The sequence below is a fragment of the Myiozetetes cayanensis genome, unplaced genomic scaffold, assembly GCF_022539395.1.
Source record: "Myiozetetes cayanensis isolate MyiCay16 unplaced genomic scaffold, myiCay2020 scf2-11, whole genome shotgun sequence".
Taxonomy (NCBI): Eukaryota; Metazoa; Chordata; class Aves; order Passeriformes; family Tyrannidae; genus Myiozetetes; species Myiozetetes cayanensis.
The window spans coordinates 54,644,189-54,671,175 of record NW_026087411.1 but is presented as its reverse complement, the minus strand read 5'-3'; the positions used below and the strand labels follow the sequence as shown (position 1 = coordinate 54,671,175).

General features: G+C 41.8%; 1 protein-coding gene across 8 annotated transcripts in view; it reads right to left on the bottom strand.

Annotated features, from left to right (window-relative positions):
• The window catches only part of HIVEP2 (HIVEP zinc finger 2), a 139,973-nt gene that overhangs the window by 77,028 nt on the left and 35,958 nt on the right, over positions 1–26,987 (bottom strand). For 3 of the 8 annotated variants that reach the window (XM_050316840.1, XM_050316837.1, XM_050316838.1), the window contains exon 1: positions 8,418–8,592. The exons of 3 other annotated variants lie outside the window; for them this stretch is intronic. The gene's annotated coding sequence lies outside the window, so the exon portion shown is untranslated. Of the gene's footprint in view, positions 1–4,340; positions 4,482–8,417; positions 8,593–26,987 lie in introns of those variants that run through there. 2 more of the 8 variants (XM_050316836.1, XM_050316835.1) reach the window with 1 other exon arrangement.

Below are 26,987 nucleotides of genomic sequence, written 5' to 3'. Positions count from 1 at the left end.
GCATGAGCTTTTGGACCTCCTTCTGCAAAGCAATTCGTTTTTCCATAAACAGTTACTATTAAGCAAGGACAAAGCAACAAACCAGACAGCCATCTGTGTAAACCAATTTAAAAGGATGGTGACCTCATAAAATTTTTCAAACTAATGCTCTCCATTTAACTTCTGCCACCCCGTCCTGCCCCAGCAGATGCTGGGTTCGAGCAGGTCCTCAGGTGAGCACAGAGCTTCCACTGTAGGGAAAGCTGGTACTTTAAAGCCGCAGTGATTCAAACCTGTGAAAAGAGCATGTCAATGAAAATACCTCAGTGCATATGGAAGCAGGATTACCTTAGAGGCTGCCCATGCTCCCAGAGGGTGTTGCCACAAAGGTCTGTGCTATGTTTGCCAGCTGAGCTTCCTAGAGGTATGAGGTCAAGTGAGCACAAAGGTTCAGGCCACAGATGGTAACACAATCCCTGCTGAAGTGTGTTCTTTCTTATGACCCAGAGAGAAGCCAGAACAAGTACAGATGGCAAGCACATTAGAAAGAAGACAAACCTGATAGCGTCAGAGCAAAACTTAGGAATCCAAGTACAGCACAGCTATCCTATATGCACCCAAGATGTCCACAGCATCCCCAGAGCCTTCTGCCTCTTTAGACTTGAATGCAATGAAGCTTCAGGCAAAACATACCAAATAAAATACCAAGTAGAACACCTACAAACAGGGGCAAGTAATAAACACCCAAGGACATCCCTTGCACAAGTTCACTTGCAGAGCTATCCTTTATTTCATTTACCAAAGTCAGTCAGAGCCACAGAAGAACTGAGAGCAGGGTGCATCAAGTGACGGTGACACCAAGACCATTTGTAGTGCACAAACTTGTTTATAAGGGCATGTGGACTACAAACATTTCAGCATCATAGAAAGTAACTGAAAGAAATGTATATTTTTTTTTCTGCATTTCCAAGCATCAGAACAACATAACAGTATATATAAAGTGTATTGAAGTGGTGAAAGGAAGGGTTTGTTTCTCCATTATATAAAGATGATGATTCTAATCCATATAGTGCAGACATGGTAAAAATTACCTCCCACGATACCAAGGCTTGTTACATAGACTCTTTTTTCTTTAGCCTGCATTGTCAAAGTCATTACTTTATTGTTCCCCTGCCACAACGCCTGATGTTTGTGTGCCTGATAGTTGTGTTTGCTTTAAAATAATGGCTGTGAAGTGAAGGTAACTTGCCCTTCTGACCCAGCACATAATTGTACAAGTGTTTGTGCAGTTATAATCCATCGTACACATGAAGTGACATTTCTCTAATTGGCATTTGCTGAACGCAAGGGCACGGTCTGCAAATACAGTGGATTTTTTATTGGTAACCTCTTTAATTATTTCACTCTTCCTAACACAGATTCTCCTTTCTGTTATTAGAGAAGAACAAACCGCTCCTCGCCACAGCCACAGTAATAGTATATATTTTTTATCACGTACCAGTGAATACTATTAAAGATTAGCCTTAAAAAACAGAGTGGTATTAACAGCTGTCCTGGGAATTTGTTCCAGAAAAGGGAACACTTCTGACCTTTGAGTCCATGTCTCAGTGCCTTTTCGAGATGCTTCAGAACAAAAGTTCAAGCAGCATCTCCTTTCAGTTTGTCCCATCCTGTGGCATGTAAAACTGAGGACAGAAATTCAAGAGAAGCCAGGCTGGTGCTGCGTTCTCTTGCTTTTAGTTCTGCTGTGTCAGCTGATACGAGAACATGCAGCATATTTCTCTGCTTCCCTTGGTTTTGTCTTTCCTTGGTCACTGCTTTGAGTCTCTACCCAGCATCTCCACAGCTCTCCTGTGGCTGCCATGTTACGTAAAAACTCAAAAATGGCTTAGGAAACATTTAAATCTGCGCTATCTTGGCAAGCAGCTAATCCTTGAAGCAAATGGTACACAACAGAGTGCCTGCATTTCCTACCCCGTTGTGGAGATGTCATGCCTCATCTCCTAAGGCTGGAAGGAATGCACAATGCTTCATAAAATAGCTCTGACTTTCCATTTCTACTATATAAGCATCTTGTTATCTGTTTTTATAGGGAGGGAAAATGGGAAAGGGAATTCCTGGAAGAGATTACAATTGTCAAACTAGCTTTTGATATCTTTTAAACAGCTGAAGCATTAATTTTTTGGCGGCACTGTCAAAAGTCTGGGAGGGCTTCCTGACTGCAGTGGAAGAAATAGTACATTTAGTTCAACTACAAGCTGTACTTTTAAAAAAATCCATATGAAAACAGACTCATTATTCATTTTTCTGTTAATATGTGGTTTTGCCCTGCAGTTTCAGTAATCTTTTCTGCAAGATCTTGCAGTCTCAGGAAAGAACTGCAACTTAGAGCTAATGTTTTAATAAAATCTTGTTTATACTATAGTCAAACCAGAACAAACAAAATAAAGCTACAAATGACATTTTTATAGGAAGTCAAGAAAGAGATTCATGTGTCTGAATATTTGAGTTACAGTATGGTAGGCATGATTATTATTTCCTGCAAAGCCAAACTGTAGCTTTAAAGAAAGAAGGCTACCCTGGGAATAGAGCATGGATATGACTTGGGCCTCTAAAGAGTAGCTAGATATAAATACCTTACAATTTTAATGCAAAACTCCCATCAAGTATTCCGAGAATTTTACAATGGAGCAACAGAAAGATAGGGCCATGAGAAACCTGTTTGCAGTCTTCAAAATATCACCGTGTTGAATTACTGCAAATGCCTCCCTTTGTGGAAAATGGGCCGAAAATTTTCATGAAGGTTTGCAGTGAGATAGGCAAGAAAATGACCTATTTTCAAAAGTGATCTTAGAATCCCAGAAATTATATCAAAATGGAAATTACCAAAGCCTATTAGATCATCTTGTATCCATGGAAGAAAAATCTATGTAGTGTATTTTACAGTGTTTTGTCCAGGTCACTTTTGAGTTGCTTAAACTCATCAGCTCCTCTGGTTTCCATCAGGAGAACAGACCCTCACTATAATATTTTTTTTTCCTGGTAGTTAAAGTAATACTGCTTTTACTCATTTGCACCGTTTTACTACTTTATACCTCTTTGAGACAGCTATTCGCTTCTAGGAGATCTTGGCTCTGGTGCTTACAACTGTGATATCTAATTTAATAGCAATCAAAGTATAAAATACTAAACTAAAAAAATCAACTGACCTTCTGATTTGTAGCCTTGCTCCCTTTGTAAGCAAGGGCAAGCTTCTGATGGAATGAGACCTGAGCTCCTAGTCAAGAGGGTGAAAAATCACCACCTCACATTCAAAGACAGGCTATATTTCATCAGTGCATGGCCCTGAGCTTTATGGAGGATAAAGATCTACTCGCAAAGCAACATCAAAGGTTCCTATTATCTTTACTCAATGTGATTGTCATGATTTGGTTAGACTGAGAAAATTTGGCTACTATTACTTTTCCCTGCACGTTAGTGGAAGAGTGTTTAACAAGTTTTCTGTCTCCTACTTGTAATAACCCCTTTTTTTTTTTCATTCCCAAATTACAGGCTTCCAGATTAGGATTTCTGGCTGGCCTTGGTATATGGAGATAGAATTCCCTGAAGGGAAGGAAGGAGTTTCACACTGCAGATTGATATCCTACTTCCCAAGCAAGGGACAGCAGATGTCATGACCTCATGGACAGACTTTGTTTCTCCTCTGTCCCTGAACACAGACAGTCACAAGCAGCACACAGAGCAATACACAAACATACATTCACTCCACAGCTTAAAAGAATAAATAAGTGTACAAGAAGAACGCTGCAGAGAGTCCATCTTTCAGGATGTTGGAATAAGTTTGTGAAAACAAAATTACGTGAAAATTAATTTCATTTTTTAACTTAGTTGTTATTATTTCTAACTAGCAAGGTAGCAACTGACAATCATACTTGAGAAAAAGAAAGGCTGGATGAATTTCTGGAAAACTTCTCAATGCTGAAGGCCTGTCTGCACAGGGACAAAGTCACGTCATGAAACTACAGGCACTTGGCAAACTCCTCTGCAATCTTGAGTTAGTGCCTTTTACTGCACTCACATTATTAGTTATTGCCGCATCATGTAAATCCTTCAGGACAGTGCCATTTTTTAAGTACCCCTGTATTGTCAGGTGTCCTGACATTATCAAGGCTCCTGGGGATGTCAGTGTGTGGCATTTCTTTTTTGCTCCTTTACAGCAAGTTTCCAAGGCAATCTGAACACCATGCAAAAGGCCAGGATCTGCCTCAGGAAAAATTTAACTTAGGTTGGAAGGCAGCCTCTTCCCTCGCTGTCTCCTTGGAGTACAGGACCTCTTTACCCAGGATAACCCTGTCCCTTACCTGCTCCTGTCCCAATATTCACGTATGGCTTTGCATCTGAAAACAGGCGGCTGGTAGGGAGTGCTGGTGGCTGCAAGCAGATGGGCAGGGACGCTGGGCTGAGTCACTGGCAGCACACCACTTGTTGAGCTGTTTGAGGTCCTGCAGGAAAAATGCTCAATTTGTGGCACTCACTTTGAGAAATACTGCCAAGAGCAAAAATCACTACAAGAATTACTGCACCCTGTAGATACAGGAAACAAAACAGGAGACGAAGAAAAGACTTTGCCACAGTTTACAGGAGTTGGTGCCCGACTACTGACACAGAGGAGGTACCTTCCCATCTGCCACAGTACACAGGTTTCACTTGCAGTATATTCCTTCTCTCTTCTTCCCCAAGTGCAAGCAAATGGGTGGATTCCTTTCCAAACTAACTTGATGTCATGTTTACAAATCTATGAGCTTATAGACAACCTAGTCCTGGATCACAACAGTCTTCTGAAAGTCACTGGCTGCTTGCAGGAAGGACTGAGCTGATGACTAAAGGTTTCAGGACCAAGGTCATCAAGCACAGAACGTACAGGAAGAGCTGAAGTGCTGACTCCATTCATTCATATCATTGTACACAGTAACATCAAAAAGATGGAAGGCTCTTCAGTCATATCAATTTGATTTAAAAAATTATATACCACAAAAATGAAATAACAATTTTTTTTTCACTGTTCTAGCTTTTCTTTACACTGTACTTTCACTGCCTTACTTTTCTTCCTCTTCACTCTTTGTTACTCTGCTCACTACAAACATTTGCAATGTTTATGAGTAACTCCTTACTTTTCCCTACAGAAAAGTAATGCCTAAATGAAGAGACAGCCAATTCTTATTTCCTCCACGATACCTGAAGGAACAAAACCCAAACCAATGACACCATCCAAGCTCTTCCTCACACAAACTGACCAAAATTGAAGTTTCCAAGTATCTAGGAACTGGTTCAATGATTTCAATGGGACTTTCTGGAAACACAAAGATAACCATGAGAGATCACAAATTGCTGATCATAATAAGATGATTTTGAACTAAAACAAACAAAAGATTTCATTTGCCTTGAAGATGTGAAATCACTACTCTGCCTCATATTTCAGAATATTTTTGCAACGTATAGCGGGCTCACAGTAGCAACATATATCTACTTGTGTTTATGATTGCATTAATGAATGAGTAGTCACTCTTCAAACAAAATAGTGCCGTCAAAAGGGAGTGCCATGGCAAGGCGAACTTTCTTTTTTTTTTTTTTTTTTTTTTGCTGTTCTTTCCATCCCAGGGCACCTCTTTAGTCTCAAGAGTATTTAAGTGCTGAATGTACTTTGTCAAAGTGATACAAAACTATTAAATACCAATTCATTGTTATGACCCTCAGCAAATACCCCACACTACAGCAGCAGTTGCACAGAGCGTGCAGTCATAGATTTAACAGGCGGGAGAGAAACTAATTGTATTTAATCTTTTAAAAAAATTCAAAATGAAGCCCCTGATATTCCCGTGCCAGATTCAGTCTCCGTTTTTGCCTCCCAATTATGGTAATTACAGTCCTGTGCCCACTGGGAACTACTTGCACACTGAAACACCAACACACTTCGCTGGAGGAGGGAGAGGTTTGCCAATGGAGTTATTACAAGATGCAGCAGTGAATACCTTGACTTTCAGTGAATGTGCCGTATCCCTTGCTCCGCAGCTCCTAATTATTTTAACTAACAGATGAGAAATCTGATTAGCCTAGGTGCAGGGTGACTTTCAAGATTTTAGAGGTAGCCATTGAATAGGTGAAGGCTCTTCTGAAAAAACAAGGCTTTAGCCACTGCAGTAATTGTTCCTCGATTCAAGCTGTGCCAGCAGAACTCAGTGCCTGCACTTAGTCACTGAAGGCAACAGGGTGTAGGCATATGGACCCAGGCATCCACAGGGCGTGACATCCCTGCAGGGTCAGCACCTAAATTAAGTTTGTCCCCAATGCAACACCTCTGTCACAGCACATGAAGGTACCTACACACACTGCCACATGTCAGTTTAGATTTCATCCCTCTGCCTTGGCCTCAGTGCCAAGCATCGGGAAACAGCAGGCAACTTGCCAACACTTTTTCTTAGAAAACGATGACCCTTTCTGGAAACGTTTTGAAGGCCTGCAGAGCCTTTCTGGAAAGATAATAATGCTGGGCTTTTGCACAAACACTGTAAATGAAAGCTACTCTAAAGTACTATCACTAGTCTAAAATATAATACCCCTAAAAATGGGGAGAAATTAGGTCAATATTAACCAAAAGATACTGCCTCTGATATTTCCAGGCATAATGATTCCTAGAAAGCTGAGGTAAATAATAGATATAGCAGCATCAACCAGTTAGCAAACTTCTCATTTTCAAAGCACATGCCAGGAGAATCCACTGATTTTTAATGCAAATGACTCAAGATTCATCAAATATTTTTGTGCTTAAGCTTTTAGAGATTTTGAGTTATATAACCAGTTTGTCATGAATCACAAAGTCTTACTGAAGTGACTTAAAAAAAAAAAAAAAAGAAAAGAAAGGAAATATATAGGAATTCTATGAGGAATTATAGAAATTAAAGTAAATCACAATTCTGTGAAAACCTTTCCATTGCCTCCTCTCCCTTGATCTTCCAAGCCTCTTTTAAACTGCGGCTTCTCTTCCAACTACTTTTGCCAAATGGAATTCTTAACCAGCACTCAACTGTGCAGATCAGATGAGGAAATTCATTTTATACCCACTGCATTTGTTAGACCAGGACCTGTCTGAAAGGAACAGAAAGGTAGAAACAACCTGTATGGCTCAGAACAAGGCCATCCACACTACAACAACACACACCTGTAAGCACTTGTGTCAACAAAGGCAAAGACATGGGTTAACTGGCAGGAAGCCTGGTTTCATTCATTAACAGAGACAGGCGAGTTAAAATGAAGCTGCTGTTTTCCCTCTGAAGCTTTTCAAGTCTCAAAATCTTGCAGAAAGCCCAATCCACTGTCACCTCAGGGAAAAACAATAGTAGGTACTCAAATAAGTAAGACCTGCATGAGAGTTCACAAGCCCAGCTTGTGCGGAAGGCCACCTGCCAACAGGAAGAAGTGATGAGGAAGAATTCTGGATCCAGCTGCTATCCTCCCTCAGCCAAACAATGCTGGGCGATAAACAGCATTAAGCATTTTTTTTTAATCATCAATCTCACTGGGAGCATCCATGTCTGTCATTTTTTCTCCCTGATTGCCAGGAGAAGGGCTTGAGAGACTTCTGAGCACAAGTTCACAGAGAGCTGATCTCCTGTTTCCAATCACAGCTGTATCAAAAGGATTGAGCCAGGAAGAATAAGAGGTAAAGAAGAAGAAATGACAAAGTACCTCGCCGTAGGGCTGAGTCAAGCAGCTAAATTCATCACAGGTAACACAAAAAATCTTGTAGCTGTCTTGCAGCCCCAGTTCGCCTGTCAGCTTCTGACAGAAAGGCAGAGTGGACAGAAAAAGAGGGGATAACTCAGTGTCTGCAGTCCTTCTTTTCTTAATATGAAGTACTGAACACTAGGAAATTAACTACGACTGCATGCTCAGTGGGTCACTATGGCAGGTGCAACTTAACCTTAAGACCACGTAGCCTACTGCACCTTCAGATTTAGCCCAGGCAGCACCTGGGTGAAGCACTCCAATAAATCCACTCGCCGCTGATGGTCGGTAACCGAAAGGGTTAAAAAAAACCAACCAGACTGCAGCTGAAAATTCCACGGCATTTTCCCTCCGCAGAGCTGCAAACAGCGTGTCTCCCCGGGATAAAATGAACCGACAAACTGCCCTAAAGATCAGCCAGTTAAACACACTGAAACGCCGCTGCCACCGGCGGACATGCATGGCAGGAGAGCCCGGGCGAGTCAGAGCATCACGGTTCGCTCGGCGCTCCTCCGGCGCGGCCACATCCCTGGCGTCCGGGAAGCGCACCTTACGGCTACACGTCGGCGCCGGATTCACCGCCTCGCAGACGAGGAACCCCCCTCTCCTTCCTCCCCGCCTCGGCCCCCGGCGAACACCCGGTATCTGGGTACTACCTGCGTTTATCAGCAGAGCCATCCCGCGTGTTCAGTCATTCAAGGAATTTAACAGCCTGGAAATTCCCGTTGTCCATTATTTGAGGTCACAAGATAAAAAGCTAAACAGCAGCCGTGACTCCCATCAATCATAAGTCACTCACTGATAGAGCGTATGGTAGGAGACCTACTGATGTAAGCTAGTCACCAGAGAAAATACCCACTGATGACGCATATCCAGGCACAAAAATAGTTACAGGGCCCCCAAAGGGATTATTCAACAGCCTACATTTAGATATTCCTTCAAGAGACCTGCAGTCAATTTGCTGCTATTAGTTGGCTGGGGAACATTGAAGTTTGAGTTTCCTCAGCAGACATAACCACAAATAGCTGGTTTAAATAAGCTACTGCAATTACAAGCTGTTTTGTAAATTTTAACACTGCATTATAGCGATTAAGTCTAAACAGAATCACTGGCTAAAAAAATGCTGTATAGCCTTTGCCCTTACTGTTTACCGATTCCTTCTGCATATTAGCCAGCAATGAAAAGAACAATTTAAAATTGATTCATAAATGCTTAAACCAAATCCCTTGTGCTACCCTAAAGAAATGGATTTTTTTTTTAAAACCCCAAACCAATATATGTGAAATGCTGTGGGATATTTGGTGATGCTTAAATGTTATCTGGATCAACTTTTGCCTTAACTTTTATCCTTCTTTGCTATTTGCCTCTCTACTACACAAAAGAAAAATGCCTAAATAGTTAATCTTTCTTGCACAAATCAAAACCATGTAAAGGTAAGTTACTGACAACATGCAAAATCACCATGCACCTGCTTTGAGCAGGGGCTAGGAAGAGAATCCCTAGAAATCCCTTCTAGCCTAAATTACTCTGCAATTCTGTGCAACTGGATTTTTTGGCATTAAAAACATAATCCTCTAAATTAACCAATCAACTGGTAATCCTACAATACTCCTGCCCCCTTCAACAGTTTCAGGATCCTTCTCATGCCCTCACAGCAACAAAACTTATTAGGATATAGCTGAGCCTACTAACACTGCTGATCACAAAACACTGACTGTGCATTTCTAGCAATATTAAAAACTTTATTTTTAAAAATATCTGATTTGAACATCCAAGCCCCCTTTTCAGAAGCAATTTTGGTGCTTAGGAGTCTAAAATTTACTTACTTTTTATTACATATTTAAAATATAAATATAGGGAAGTATTTTTGACTCTGATGCCTATTTCATTGACATATTTCTGGAAAGCATTACCTAGCCAAACAAACACTCAAGGATTTATAGTGTTTACCCTGTAAAGCAGGAGAAAGAAATGTCCCAGGGTACAAACTTCTACCTCACTTTCTTCATCTGTGATAACATTATTAAAAATAACACCAAAAATTATTTTTAGCCCAACTGTTTCGCAAAGCCCTCATGTTTCTCTTATGCATCCATATGCTGGCAGTCCACATGGCCTAATTTAACAGCCCTAAGAAGAAATATTGGTGCCCTCTAGCTGATTAAACTCACCCATTTCCTTCAGACACCTAGCACCAGTCTCTTTTCTTTCCTGACATTCCCAGGTCTTTCACTGGTGCCCACACAATGCAAAGCTCTGGAATAAAGCAATCCACTTTCTACAGAAGATGCAGGAATCAAAACATTGAAATCCCTTAGTGCTCTCAACTCTAGGAGCTCTTACAACAGTATAGGTGTCGTGAAAAATAAGAGAGGTGTAACTGTGCACAATACCACCTTACCAAGAACCAGTGAAGCATCTAAATACACTTTGTAGCCTGCAAATTCCATGGGAAAATACAACCTGCAATTTCACATGAGACACAGAGTCCCTCATCTGTTTAGAAGTAAGTATTATAATTCCCCCTTCATCAGGAGCCTTTAAAAAAGCTTATAAGCCGTATATTATGTTCTGCCACACATTCCGAAGTTCATGTAACATTAGTCAGTGATGGATCAATTTCGCAACTCCGAGCCCAGGACCGCCCTTCTGCCATCACACAAGCCTGAGCTAGCGGGGAGAGCTTGACTCTTCTTTCACTCTGACATCTGTCAAAGGGACGGACTCCCCGTTCCACCCATCATGTTCCCATCCCCTCCCCCTCAGCCCTTCTCCCGGAGACTGTATCAGGTACCACTGACCTCAGGATCACAGGATACAGGGCCACATCACCTCACCGCTGCATGGATATAGCAGGGACATACCTGGAGTACTGCTACATCCTCAAAGCTATGAAAGCCTCAAGGCAGGAATGCTAACACGTACTTTGGACACCATCACTAGTGTGACAGATGAGGTCAAGGAAACAGTGTCCAAACCCCAAACAGGAGATCTCTAGGCTGGAGGAAGATCCCTGCTGAGGAAGAGCTGGCCCAGGAAATGCTGTGCCTGTATTGGCAGACAGCTGCCAGAACAGCTTTTTGGCACCTTTACCAACAAGTGCATCTGCTCTAAGGCACACCAGTGGCCACCGGCTGCTCAAAGGATGCAAGAGAAGGGGAGGCTGTGTGAAAAGCAGGCTTAAAGCTCTGTTCTCTTGCTCCTTGTCCATCTAAAAGAGGTAGAGGTTGGCTGGAGCTGGCTGTCTCCATGCATTTAGTTAAAGCCATAAATACCTATGGACTTCTCTAGATGGCCCTATCAACCATTAACCATATTAAACATAGAAGGGAAACCAGGATCTGAAGCTCAACATAAATACTGTGAGACAGACTAACTTTTAGGGTTGAATTCATAATGCTCAGAAGTTCTGTTTAAACCTTGATTGGGAAAAAGCATATACCCTTTTATTTCTGTGTTTGAACAGTAATTGTAAAGTAGAAACCGCTCAAACGTTTGGCAAGCATCAGGCTGATCCTGCAACATCCAGCTGCCTTTGGAAAGTTAACTTCTCATGTGCCATCTGCCTGTTGAAAGACAGAATGGGTTAATCACAGTGGCCAGGCACTTTGTAAGGGTCCTAGGGCTCCATTTCTCCAGCACATTACTACAACATTACAGCTAATGTTCCTTTTATACACACCTCCAGGAAAAGGATGCCACAAACTCTGTCAATAACTTACTAAGGGGTTGCAGTCCAAATCTCTACATCAGTTAAAGATGAAGGGCTTATTTGAACAAGGAATAGTCAAAACCCTTTTGTTCACATAAAACAGGCATTTTACTCTGTGTGGAAAGTGAAATGTTTGGCACAGTTTGGTTTTCTGCTTGCCCATTTTTATTTTTTTTTTTTTTTTTTACAACCAGCTGTCAGTTCTGTCAGTTCTCATACAGGAGACCTAGAACAAGGCTGGTTTGTGCAACTTTTTTTCTGAAAGCCAACAGACTTTCAAAAGCCTGGTTTTTTGAAACATAAAGGGACCCAGCAAACTCTTGCACAGAATAGGTACAGATGTGGGAAGGTGACAAATGAGCAGTGAAGGTGGCATCTACAGTAGTAAAAATGTGCTGCTTTTCAATACAGAGGGAAAATAATGAAAACAGGTAAAAGACAGAACAGAAATCACGGTGGTAACTAAATATACCCATCTAAATAAATATTAAAGAATATAGAGACATCCTGTTACAACAAAGCTTCATGGTAGCTTTAAAAATGCCGTATTTGAAGTAGCAAGCTGATGAATTATCTCTTATTGGCCCAGAAGAGTCAATTTGGAATATACATTAATGTCATGTAGTAATATTGTTTATGAAAAGTAAAGAGACTATGAGCTTTCTACACAGTAAGAGAACACCTCAAATTAGCAATTTATTATTTAAAATTTCTACAATTTTTGAAAAAAGGGGCAGTATTAGAAAATACTGGCTCACTGAGGATGGAATAGTATGGAGCATTTAGTCACTGTATCATAGAACACTAGATAAACCAGAACACTGATGTCAGAAACATATATATAGTCATGCTATTCTCCCTCTGTCAGCACATCAGTCCCTTAGGGCTTTTCTCCCACCACTAGCATTGGCAAAACAGGTAATATTGATTATAACTGAAAAACAAAATGAAAATATTATAGCAGTACAGGCTCCTGAGACCACATAATGATTTTTCTCTATTTGGAAGTAGGACTCTCACACCTCCCCTTGCATTCAAACGCCTCTGAAGAAATCTAAGATGAGTAGCAATAGATGGTGGTGGTGGGACTGGCACTTATTTTAGATATTTAACATGAAAATCAGCATTTTTAATTTTGGAAATAAGTACACTTGAAGTTAAATTCCAAATTACCACTACCTGTTATATAGTCTAAACTGGATACATTTGGTAGCATAGTTAACAGTAAATTACAGGGTTATGTCAAAGTTTTAAAGCAAATAAAACTGTAAAACTAAAGAAAGATGTTGTCTGAGCACCTGGAACCAGGTTTTCTTGAAATAAGAAACTAATACTTGATAGCAATTGCATCTTCTGTGTACTATCCTATTCCAAGACATTAACTAAAAATACTTTTAAGATCTATTCTTTATCAAAATTCCTTCAAAGTATTTCTAGAATATGGTAATGAAAAATGATATTAGTCTCAGTGGTCTGTTCATATCATATATATGCCACTTGACTTGAAGGGAGCAAATAAAGCTGGCGATCAAAACTTGATGGGTTTATTCTATATATTATCCTACAATGACTGCATTGGTGGATAGGGAAAGAGAAACTGATGTCATCTATCCTGACTTCCATAAGGTCTCTGACACAGCCTCACACAACATCTCTGTCTCTCTACATTGGAGACATAAGGATTTGATGAATGGACCATTCAGTGGGTAAGGAATTGGCTGGATGGCCACACCCAGAGAGTTGCAGTCAAAGTCTCAATGTCCAAATGGATCTGTATCAAGTGGTTCCTCAGGGATCCTTATTAGGACTGATTCTGTTCAATTTCTTAATTAATGACACAGGGGAATTGAGTGCAGCCTCAGCAAGCTGCAGGATGGGGAATGAGGTTGTGTTCAGACTCATTATCTTTGCCACGTCTTCTTCCCCCGGCGGAGGACTCCCCTCACACTCCTTTCCCTGCTCCAATGCAGGGTCCCTCCCATGGGAGACAGCACAGATTTCCCATGAGGTCACAGCCTCTTTCAGGCATCCAAATGCTCCAGCATGGGGTCCTTCACAGGCTGCAGGTGGATATCTAATCCACCGTGGACCTCCATGGGTTTACCATGCCTTGCTATAGTCTGCACTGTGGGCTGCAGGGGAATCTGCACTGGTGCCTGGAGCAGCCTCCTGTCCCTACTTCTTCACAGACTTTGGCATCTGCAGAGTCATTGCTCTCAGATATTCTCACTCTTCTCTTCTCTGCTTGCAACTGCTGTTGTGCAGCAACTTTTTTCCTTCTTAAATCTGTTATCCCATAGGTGCTGTCACTGAGCTATGGATGCCCCATCCCTGGAAGCTTTCAAGGATTGGGATGGGGCTTTGAGCAACCTGGTTTAGTGGAAGGTGTCCCTGCCCATGGCAAGGGGGTTGGAATCTGGGTGATCTTTAAAAGCCCCTTGCAACCCAAACCATTTTATGACTCTATAACTCCAGTGCACAGAATTAGGAGTACCTCAGAGATACTGTAAAGCAAAAATAAAAACAGTGACTGCAAACAGACTATTCTGAAATGACATTCATTTTAGTTTGATGCTTAATTGCAAATCTGCAAAAGCAATCTTTGATCACTCACAGGTATTATGAATAAAAAATGAATTGAGAACATATGCCCATTTCTAATTCCATTGGTAAAGGGAAACAGAGAGAGTGACTTGGGGTCACCAAAAATTGTGGAGCGAAAAAGGGCAGCATAGGAAACTCCACTGTATTCACCTTCACCTTCTCCATTCCTGATTACCATGATAATGTAACATCATATTTAAGGGTTAACAACCTCACATATGCAAGACCTGATCTGCATGCTGAGGACAAAGTTTCATGCTTCAGCAAGGTCAGTCCAGCGGTGAGCTGCCACCCAAGGGGCGAAGATGCCACTTTGCTTCTTCCTCTCAATGCCAGCCATGTGCCCCTGCCAGCTCTAGAGTTTGCCTGTGCCCATGGGGAGCCAATCCAAGGTGCCTACCCATCAGAAACCCCTGGCTGCCCAACAGCTCACTGACTGCCCAGTGGCCCAAACCAGCCCAGCTCAGACAAACATTGGCAGAGGACAGGTAGCAGGAGCAGCCCCTCTGGGACATGGAACCACAGCCAGGACAGTGGGAAACCCTTCCTCAAACGCTTTGGCAGTGCTAGAGAATCCAGGTCAAGAAAAAGAAAAGCCGACCTTTCAAAACTGAGAGGTGCTTCAGACATTGATGCTAACAGCTTCAGCAAGGACCATCAGAGAGCCACCAGAGCCTTGCAGGGAGAGGAGAGGGGAAGGAACCATCCCATACAAAGGAGAGGGCCCCACCTTGGCTGCAGGCAGCCTGCCAGCTGGCCCCCACCACCAGTGCTTGTCAGAAAGGGAGATCACCCCAAAAGGTGCATTTAGCTCTATGTTGATTTGCTTCTTAGGCCCGTCAAAAATCAAATATGTCTGATGTTTCAGAAATGCCCATTTGTGGTATTTTTTTACACTTTTGTCCATTTTTTTCTCCTAATGCCAAAATATGTAGTTTAAATCCATGAGCAGTTTCCTCTAAAAGAGGTGGCTTCTTTCCTCTTGCAAGGTTTTTTCATATTGCTCAACAATCAAGCAAAAAGAAAGCAAGGAACAAACTCAAAAAGTATTCTTAAAAATTGAATTTATTGAAAAAAGTACAATTACCAAATCACATTGCTTCATCTTTTATTTTTTTTAAACAGCAAAGATAAAAATATGAAATCTTGTTGAGACTCTTCAGGGATTTCTCCTCAAATTACAGTTTCTCTTGTTAGTTATACTTGAATTCCTCTCTTCCTGGACTCCCTCAACCCACCAGGTCTATCTCTTATTTCTGGAATATGTTAAACTAAGAAAAAAAGCATTATCTTGCTGACTTGGCATACGAAGAGGGGGATTTCTCTCTTTGCTCTTAAGGGAATGCTTACTGAAATGAAAAGTTTTTGGGTAGCTCAAGCTTACACACTCATAAATTTGATTCTTCTCTTACTGACATCTCCTTTTCCTATGAAAAGTTCAAAAGTCCAGTTAGCAACAATCTGATGTCTTAGCTCGCTGCACAAGCCTCCAGGTTATTTAATCAAGAAATTAGATATCTACAATGCATGGTAATACATTCACTGGACTCATTATTATGAACTGTTGCTAATAAACAAAAATGCCAACAGATATTTATGATTTTAATTATTTAAGGTATATATATATAAGAAACCTATCTGTAAGAAGTTAGAAGCAATCTCTAACAGACTTCCTGCTGCTGTGCTGCCAGTCTCTTGGTACAACGGTGGCCATTCTTATTTAAATAAATAATTTACCCTGGAAGATTTCATTGAGTGCCAAACACAACCACCAGGGCTGGGTGGAAATAAATCACTGCCAGCAGCAAGCCACTACTCCTTCCTAGAATCTACAGAAAACAGCTATTTCCCTACAGGAACATTTTGCATAACTATTCTGTGCAGTTTAATTAATCTCTACCATAGCACGGTAGTAAAACTCCCTCCATTTCTACATGTTTAAAGACAGCACTTCATGTTCTTTTCGTTCTCCCCATATTTGGCTGGCTTTTTTCATCAGTTGTACAGCTTCTTGTATAGAATCATCATTTGAAAAATTTATTTATTTAAAGTCTTCCTCAATACCACCTCTTATTATGTTGCTGACCCAAATCCATCCTTTAAAGTTGGCATGTTACTGGTCTGAGTCTACAATCATCCCCTACTTTGATTTCCACCATACTCCTATCAAACTCAAGTTACTTCCTTCTCTACCAAACTGCTTTTATCAGTACATATAAACTCAGTTTTTAATGTTTAACACCTACTGCACTACACTGCTATTTAAGCATTTTCATAACTGCAGAAAAAATGAGGAAGATTCCCACTTTGTACTGTGATGTCAATCTATTTTAAAACCTATTGCAAGATCCCACAATAAATATTATGGTGTGACTTCAATACCTGACAACAGTGTAAACATCAGCAAATTTTCGTGGCCAATCACAGGCATCTCAATTATCCGAATACTCTCTCAGTTAGCAAAAGGGCAGCCTGACTCACTGTATGGTCAACGTTTTAATACGTGCTAGTGAATTTAGAAAATCTAGACAGGATAAAGAATGTCCTTGGGTGCTCCTTCATAGAAAACTTCTCCTTATATTTTTGCATTGAAAATTAAAGATGGGAAGTGATTGTCCCTGTTCAGAACAGTTCAGGCATTTTGGGGGTCTGTGCTCATCACTACCTGCTCCATGCACTGGAACCAAAAGGTGAGCTCCTGGTCTCCCTGCCAGGTCAGGTTTCAGTTGCTATTTCCCAGTCTTTCAAAGAATTTGCTTTATCTTGCAAAGTTTGGCAGTCAGCATATAACACTTCTAATGTAAAAAACATACCGATATTTCAAGAAAAAGCCAACCACCTCGACGGGGCTGCTCCACTGAGGAAACAACAAAGGAAACGCATTCTTCTCTGCATACAGAGAAGAATTTACCCTAAAGCACGTAACCTCCCAAGTGCTACCGATGTTTCACAACTCCCAAAACTCTGCTCAACCACCTACCCACTTTTTGGCCAACTGGCTGACCCAGAAAAGCAGAAGAGAAATGGCAGCCACTGCAGGGAGGAAGAGGCAAGCACAGCTTGCAAACCGGCACACCACCTTGTGGGAAGGAGTCACTCACTGGGCACAAAGAGGGTCAGCCACAGCTTGCCCTGGAATGAGCAGTGCAATGGGGGTCGGACCACAGAGGTCACAAGAAGAAAAGATAGGAAAGAAAGAGCACACCAAGGGAAAGAATTTTCTACTTCTACTGCAGTTAACTCCCCTAAATTTCATCCCTCCTCCTGGTTCCCCAGTTTCCAAAAATAACCTATACAAAGACAAGAACCGCAGAGGCAGAGAGCCTTAAAAGAGCTGCAGTTGGAAAATACAAAAAGGTGGTAGGGGAATTTATACCAAAAAAAAAAACACAAAAAAACCCCACAAAAAACCCAACATGTTCTTTTTGGAAAAGAACAGTGACATCTTTTAGCATGGAGGCATATCAGCAGGGATGTAGGTCTATAGCTGGAACCAGCATCTGGGGGTTCTCAGGTGCTGGGGCTGGTGTGGGCAGCCACAGCAGCAGAGCTGCCAGAGGGGCTGGGAGGCTGTTGCATCTCTCCCCATGAGGCTGGCAATGCTTGGGCTGGTCTTGGTCCCACCTGCCCTTACGTGCTGCAGCTCAACAAATGGTTCCTCTTTAGGGAACCACACATTTTGTGTATCTGGTATCAGCAGATGTGTGACATTTTCCCTTAAAAGTAAAGGCACCTTAATGTGGAAAACATCTCTTAATGACAGCAAATATTTGCACCCAAAGAATTCAGTTCCTCCCACATCAAAACAACCTCTTAAAAAACTGTTTATAAACAAACTAACAAACAAATAGTGTGCCTATCAAAAATAATTGTTTTGCTGCTGGAAAAGAATTAAGACTCACAGGGTCTGAAACAAATACTGAGGTTAAATTTGATGCCTAATTGCTGGACTGGACACTGAGGTGAGAGAAGGGAAAAAGCCTCCTCCTGTTGTGCAGAAATGGCTGTCCTGTTCACACCGCATTGTGGGAAGGGTGATCTATCTCTAACATCTGAGATATAATTCAAGTACAGGTTGAGAGATTTGGCATTACACAAACATCAGCTGTCATAACTTCTACATCGAGCTGGTTTTGATTTCAGGTGTATTACAGCACCCCAAAGTCACATGCAATTTTTTGCTTCTGCTTTTCAGCACTGATCAAAATAAGCAAGTACCAACACATCTCTGCATCACTACAGTGAGATACAGAAACATCCCTACTCACTCCACCGAAAGTGGCAAGACTGTGGTCATTGTCAAAAGGTCTGTTTTCACTAACATTTCCTTCTGGGGCCTCTTCACCACTTGCTTTCTCTATAGTAGGAAAAATTTTTACAGTCTCCAGATAAGCTCATGTCCCCACATTTTTACCATGAAAGACTACCACATACCACAGAGAATCCCAGACACAAGTGCCCAGAGAACCTTCTTGTATAACAAACCCACTGTTTTGAATGCACATTTCTACACCTCTGCATATATTTGTTATCTTCTCACTGCATTTCAGTAACGACATTCTAAAAAGTCTGGACAAAATTGGTAGCTGGGTCTGAGGAGGAAATCCAGACTGATGCTCCAAGCTCAGCCCTCGGGTGTTGCACAGCCACTGTGGTGGTGAGCCAGGGTGCAAGCCTCAGCCCAGATGGGCAGCCTCAAGCCTCCTGCCTGCTAACATGAAGATACACAAGGTGGCTGAGAAGTCCTAGGGGGAAAAGGGCCATGGAAAACACATACTGGTACCACAACCCACAAAACAACCTGTTTCAGAGAAAGGATTGTTTCTCACGTTGGTGGTTCTGGAGAAAAGTTTAAAAATATAACACAAATACAGCCCAGGTGTTTAGAAAAGGGGAAGCAGAAATGGCAGAAATGATTTGGAGGTTTGGAGACAGGGTTTAAATCTCTTAATTCCTGATCTTTTTCTTCTCTTTCATGTTTAAGTAACCACTTCGCTAATGGCACAGCTAGCAATGCCCATGACTCGTTCCACAGCAATCTTCTTCAGCCTCCTATCATGATGAAAGTCATCACAATCTGAGAAAACATCTCCTGGAAAGTGATGGCATTAAGTGGGCCAAGCCATGCCTCCTTCAGGGAAGCAGCAAAGCCGTTCAGGGAGCAGCACTTTTAGGAGTGAAGTTTAGGAGAGTGGGAAGAAGACAGCTTCACACAACCTTGGCTGCTTTTCCCAGCAGAGCAGAGATTGAGAAGGAAAAACACCACAAGCCTCTCATCTTCTCTGGCTTGCCACAAAAGAGGGGTGTATTTTTCAGCAGGATCCTGTGAGTCTGACACCGAACTTAGCTCAAGTGACATGAAATGTTAATGTTTAGGAACAAGGTAGGTGGAGAGGAGGAGGAAAGAAGACATTAATTATTTGATGTAGAATTCATTCAAAAGCTTCTTTTCACAGCCAGAACTAAAATTTCCATTCAACTCTTTATTTCTGGTAGCTTAGATAGCTTGAACAACTGGAAGACGGATCTAGAAGGAGTCCTTATCTCTGCCTACATGGCAAGAACCCTTCCCCAGATACCTTCAGAAAGAAGTGGTCATGTTTTTATAACTGTCATTCTTCATATGTAGAATGGGCAGTAGTCCTTGGGGATATTCATACTGGCTGTAGACTTCCAGCCATGGTTCCCAGAAGAGATCTGCCTCCAACACCCATTCTGATCCCAGCAGAAGCCTCCTGATGCAGCCCTAGTGCTCCCCACCAGCCCTCAAAACCTCTACATCAAGAAGGTCTTGATGCTACAAACTTAGCAGCTACTATCTAAAATTGGCTGGACTAGGGTGTGAAATTCATCCATGTATTTGATGTATTTTTTCTTCTTCATGTCAGTCTGAATTCTCCTCCCCTGATATATTCTCCTACTTCATGTATTTTAATTTTCTTGCTCTATTTTTTTTGTTTGGCTTGTTTTGTCTACATTACATCTGAAAAACAACTTTTCCCTCATAGGCACCAAAGCAACATCTCTTTCCTGTGTTATGCTCTTCCCAGTCCCTGTTGTTTCTCTGATCGCCCTTCTGCCTTTGCTCTGTTTCCTCACTCTTCCCATCCTTGATTTTTCTACTCCTTTTCTTCTCTCTTTGAAGTTCCTCTTGGTGCTTTCTCTTCATCCTTCCTGCCAAGCTGAACGAGGTGCTCCCCTGGGAAGGTGCTTACAAATAGCAGCTGGCCTGTTAGGAAGGTTACATTAGGTTGGGACACCTACACAGAAATCTTTCACCTCCCTTACTGTGTTGTTGGCTGGAGTGATTCCTTCTCTGCATTCAGGGTTGCATGCACAGTTCCTTTGTCAAAAGTCAGGAAAATGAAGGTACCACATAATTTGGGTAGCATATGCTAGTATTAAATAAGCTACATCTGCTTTCTTGTTTTGGGGAGCTGTGCAGAAATCAGAAGCCACAATAACAGAAAAATTGGGAGAGTGCCAAGTGCAGCATTAACAAGAGACCTAAGCTTACCAGTGCTGCTCTCCCTAAGAAGGAGATGCTTTAAAAATGATACTTTCTTACTTTACAGCTCTGCTGCCTTGAGGGTGAAATCTCCCCCTTTGTAGGATGCCAAGACAGGGTCATTTCATCATTTCAATGCTATTTATTCCCTTAGAAAAGATTTACCCACATTGCACTGGTCTGCTTAAGAGAGACAAATTTCCTCCAAGTCGAATCTCAAAGACAGGATTCCCACTGCAATGGAACCAAGTCCTTTTTTAAAGAAAAACTATATTCCTGATGCAATTTAAAACAAACAAATGAACACCACCACCACCCCCCAAAAGCAAACAAGCAGAAAAAAACACACCCAAAAAAAACAAAGGAAGTAAAGAATACAGATTAAGAGAGACATGAATTTTATTCCTCCTCTCCTCTTGCACAGCAACTTCCAACTGCAGAGCTATATTCTTACCCTAGTTAGACAGAGAAACCTTGCTGAAATCTATAGACTAGATCCACTGATATTTTCTGGCTGCTTTGACTGTTTTAGCAATGCAAAGCAGCTGTAAATCCAGTTCAACTTGCCATTTCTGTCATCTTTACCATGCCAGATTAGCACTGCTGTTAGCCTCAGAAATACCAACATCTGGAGGTTCCCCTGCTGCCCAGTCTGATTTAAAACATTGCCTATCTGCAATTCATCCCCCCATCAGCACAAATGGCAGGATCAGCCTGAGGTAGTTCTTCACCCTGAGCAAAATATATTTGTCACAATACCCCATCCTACATTCCCGCAGTCAACCGAGCAGATCAAACAAAATTCATATAATGACCAGCTCTCAGTTACTCCCTGGCCGATTTCCCAGTTGTTCTGGAGGGTGACTCCTGACCTTGACTGGGAGCAGGTGCCTTTCTAGTGCAGGTCTGTGAATCCAAGTTGGCGGGCAAAACAAAATACACTGTTTCCTTGTACTTTTATATTCCTTTAGATGTCAGGAAACAGAGCTAAAAGTCTTGTTTCCTGCTCCTCAGCCAGAGGAGGTGAGGAAACTGGATGTAGATGTAGAGAAAGGCAGAAAGATCAAAAAGATCAAGGAAAATAATAATAATAATCATAATAATAAAAAATACCAAAGAAGCAAAAACAAACCAACCAACCACTGCTTCACTTTGCTCTGTAAAGCAGTACATCTTGGAAACAATATATCCCCCCACCCTCATTCCAAGTCTTTCTCTCCAGGGACTTACAGCCGTCTCAGGAATTAATAGCATTTTCTTGCAACATTCAAGTGCTGCTGCACTTACAGTCTTATAAAAAAACCTCAACAAAACAGCCTCTTCATTCGCTTTTTGCCTGAGAAAGCCTTATGCAAAAAAAGAATCAGAGAGCAGTGGGGGTTGGGGGGGGAAGAGGGGCAGGTGTATTCATGTCAGATTGATTTTCTAAGAACAAAGGCTTTATTTATATATAAATAGATAAATGGGAAATATTTTGGCATGTTTTATTTTCCACCAGCTCACTGCCAACCCCTCACTCTGAATGCATTAATACATACACCTTCAGCACAGTCAGGCTCTTCGTGTTGCCATGGAACTGAAACCTTTGCAGTTTGGATGGTGATGTACGCCAGGAAGCATACTGTTCTTACACTTCCTATAACAGAAGCAGAATCACTGCATAGCATTAACTCCCTTAGTATTTAAGGCATTCAGTGTCTTTCTTGCCTGCTCGTCTTCACACAGAGTTTGCATTTTCTATCTCACCACACACAAAGGAAACACATTTGACATAGCTGTTCTTGTTTTCATGGAGTCAATAGCTCCCATGCTGAGCACATTATAGAAGGTCCACAAGACTATGGTCTTCCCCTTTTTAATAAGAGGCTGTTTGCAGGCATGCAGCAGCTGAGATGGGGGCTGCAGAAAGCATATGGATATGAAATATATGTGGATACAGAAAAGTATTATATTTCAAGGTAGCACTTAAGCAGATTTTTTGAAACCTAGTTAACATATTTATTGCTAAAGCTCTTGACACTCCTTCTGAATATTCTTTTCTACTCATTTGTCTGGACAAATTACAGTATAAGGCTCCTGCAGCAGGCACCAAATCTTTCAACACCTTTTTTTCATAGCCTAGGCTGGTGGGCTATCAGTGCTGAGCACAGCTTTGGACACTTCAGTTAGAGAAAAAAAATAGTCAGTACAATTCTGTGTCATCCTAAAGATTCAGCCTGCAGTGATTATCTTCAGCAGATCTGAGCCTTTTGTGAAAGCTTCTGAAAATGCCTGTACACGAATTGCAAATACATAGATTTTCATGTTCAAAAAAAAATCTGAGGACACAAATATCCAAGTTCATTATAAAACGATTACCATAGTAAATAAATAAATAAGCTAACAAATACCCATCCATGTATGTAAACATTGGATCTGTACCTGCAGAAAGAGCTAGAAGCTAGTCCATGGTCTGAAGCCAACTTTTGTCCCAAGTTAAATATTTGCATAGTATTAAGCTTAAAATTAAAGCATTTGCTGAAGAAACTTGCTGACTTGTGTATATGAAAAAAGAAGAGGGAATTTACTGTCCCTGCACACTGGGGCAGATTCTTGGGATGCCTTCTCCTTCCCATGAATTCCTGGACAGCAGAGAGACAGACAGGCTACCGACCAGGGAATTCCCCTTTTGGTTTCCGGAGGATTTTGTGAGCAGGCTGGACAGAGATGCAATAACTCAGGTAGTGATTTTATGAAGGCAGCATTTTTTGCTTTTGTGCCTGCCCCTCAACCACCTGGTAACACTCCTTCCTTTTAGCGTTGTCCCCAGCAGAGAAAAGATCCATTCACCCAGTGCCTCCATCCTGCGGCACTCCTTGCCCCCAGTTGCTGGTGGCTGGGCCAGCGTGCTGGCCACTGGCAAGATCCAGCCACTCACTGCCCTGGGGATGTGGGTCGGGGGCTGCTCATAGAGGGCCCTTCTGAGATGGGGTTGGCCTCTGGCACCCCCCTACTTGCCAGCATAAGACACAAAAGCACTGCTGTCTGTCTGTCTGGACCAGAGCAAACTGGCTGGTCCCCTGTTCCCAGGTGTTAAAGGGTGCACATGAGACTGTGTGAGTGCCTGTGCTTTCAGGTTCCCTCTCCTGCCCTCCGCTGAGGGAAGAACTGTGCTGGCAGCATAAGTTCCCTCTCCTTTCATTGTCAGCAAGCGTCTGACAGTCACACATCCCCACTGCTGCGTCCAGTACCTCAGGTTTACAAAAGGCTCTCACCATCAGTTTGCTAGTTACAGGAAAATGCATATTGTGCTGTGATGAAAGGCCAGTGCAATGTCAAGGGCATTAAAAGGACTCCAGGGACTGATTAGAGTCAAAAAGGAAAGGATTTATGATGGTTAATAAAGTTAAATTTGCCAGAGTCCAGCTTATTCTTTCCAACTGCAGGTAACCAGATCTCATTGAAAAAATTATTAAAGTGTTGCAAGTTATTACCATCTCCTTTGAAAGAAAACCTTTGTTTTTCTGTGAAGCATCTGGCCAGGAGAGAGGAAGAGGAGACATCACCTGCCCTGCGCCTTGGGCGAACAGCAAAGACTTTGGTACCAACCAAGTATGTCACCTGAACAGTCCCCAGTGGGTCTCTACCACAACTGCAACATCAGCCTCCGGTCAGCGGCTGGGACAGGGCTGGGACTTCACCCACCATGGAGCACCACACTGCGCCTCAGCAAGGGACATGGGCAGAGAGGGAAGAAAAGCTTCTCCCTCTGTCAGCACTGCACATCAACATGGGAAAAGGACAGAGCAAAGGAGGAAGCTCTTGCCTCTTATTCCCAGTCTGGTATCACATATGCACCTTCTGCTGAAGAATGAAATCTAATTGGATACCACAGGACTGCTCTGAAACTTGATTTAAATGCCTTGTAATCTAACGTGCCCAGAAGTTAGCATAACTTTACAAAACACTAGAACAGGTTGCCCAGAGCAGCTGTGGATGCCCCATCACTGGAAATGTTCAAGGCCAGGTTGGATGGTGGTCTGAGCAACCTGGTTGAGTGGAAAGTGTCCCTGCTTATGGCAGGGAGGTTGGAACTAGATGGTCTCTAAAGGTCCCTTCTAACCCAAGCCATTCTATGATTCTAAGGCATTAATGATGTTCCACATTGAAATAATAACACTGAGAAAAGGCAAAGCAAAGCAGAGTGCCAAATCTTCAAAAACCTATTGGGAATTTTGTATCCATATCTAAATTAAAAGCACTTTATTGGATCTCAAGTTTTCATTTTTCTACCGCTTAATAATCACAAATAGGTTAGATATACCCTTTCCATTTTGTCATTCTTTCACTATATTACATCAAATTTAATTTCCTGTGGAAGTGTGTAATCTTTTCAGCTGCCACTGTCTTAGAAGCTTTTCTGTAATAAGCAGAGCCCCATCCTCTGGCAGGACAATCTTTTATGAGCTCTGCTCCTGCAGATTAGTTTCCTGAAACGTTTGCAATGATATATGAGACAAGGCAAAAGAGGAAAACCAAAGTAACACCCAAAAGGAAACACAAACATGAAAACCTTCACTTCCTTCTCACTGCTGTGTTCACTGGTCAAAGGAAATTTCATTTTGATTTGGGTAGATGGCAAATCCTTGAAGGTTATTACCGTCTATCAGAAACTTCACAAGGTGCAAGACACAGCATCCCTTGCCCTACAGCTTATTAAGAGCACAGCTGCGAGACGGCTGCTTGTTCTTTGTGCCTAGGGAACACGGAGATCTGCAAGCGGTCACCACTCTGACAGCTGCCTCTCCCCAACACCTGCCCTCAGCTCTCTGAGAAGTTCCCTTCCCAGGCAAAAAGCCGCATTCCACCAGAAAAGTGAAAATGTCAACCAAGATGCATTCATGCTTTTCATACCTGTGATGGCAGGAAAGCAGACCAGCTGGTCTGCTGGGTCCCTTCCAGACCTTTGCCCCTGCAGGACATGAAACTCATCTTCTTCAAACCCATTTTCCTTTACAATGCTCACACACCCCCAAAATAACTTCTTTACAAAAACACGTACCAAAAGATAAATCTGAATCTTTAAAAATTAATCAACTCTGAAGAAACACGAGCAAGAGAGATTCTTAATCCTGTATCACTCCTGAAAAGGTGCTTAGATATCAATGACAGAGAAGACATCTGAACAAATACAAAAAGTCTGCAAAGGGTCATGTTAATGATATTTGGCCAGCACAGATTACTGAGGGTGGCTACAACGGTGTGCTAGAACCCCTGTTAGCATAAGCACATGCAAAGCTCTCTCACTTCAATGTTGCCTCTGTGAGCTTCTCTTCAAACTGTCCAGCCAGATTTGGAAACCTTTACCATCCAGCACACAGGTTACCCAAGTTGTGAACTACTCTCCCGAAGCACACTACATTGATCAGTGAAGCATGATCTTTCTCCTCCTGCTCCCTGTAAGACTTTTATCTTGCTTTCTCTCTCACATCACTGCTGTAGCAGCAGATCATCCATATTTCTGACAAACATTGTCTTCAAAATTGCATCTAAAAATACAGTGCGTTATACCCAGATATAATACTTTTGGAGCAAACAGTCATCTCCCCTCATCACTTTTTAACTTTGGAAGCTAGACAAGCATCTCAATAATTGAGCCGCCTTCTGGTTAGTTTGTCTATCCATTTCCTTGTAATTCTGTTTTACGCTTGTATCTTTAATACCTAATCTCTAAGAAATGGCTAATCACTAAAAAGAAATCCATGCAGGGAACATTACTGTAACAGAAGTCTCAGGTGTTACGTGGAGTGCAATCCAAGTCCCAATCAGCATGAAGAAACTTTTTTTCCACCAGCTTCAGTGGGAGTTGCATTGGGGCCATAAATCAGATGAACATGCTCCATGCTAATGGCTATGTGGTGTGCTATAAATTGCTTCAGAACATAAAACAACGATGTACCCACTCTCATAATAACATTTTGCTATGGTTTTGCAGGACCTGAGTGTGTGTCAACAATTTCAAACCAGAACAGTAGAAAAGAAAAACATGCCAGTTATCAGTGACCTCAGATTTTTGGCCATAAATTGAACAGCCTCACTTAGCCAGATGTGGATCTCAGTCTCTATTTCCTAACACAGGGTGAGGAAAAAAGGCTCAATATATGGATTTAATTCCTATTGAAATCTTGGTCAAATATGATGGGTGACATAAAGATAAATATCAAGGGAATAACTGCCCTCATCTGGCTGAGTTTGGTAAAATTGAGTTAATTTACACTCTTTAGGGATTCACTGGTGTGTGAAATTAATCTAATTTAGACTGACCATAAACTGAAAATGGAATGAAGGAGGAAAGCAATTAAAGACCTTTACTAAATGCAAAAATAGTACTGCTGCAAGTGCAGCAAAACAGTTAAAGTACAG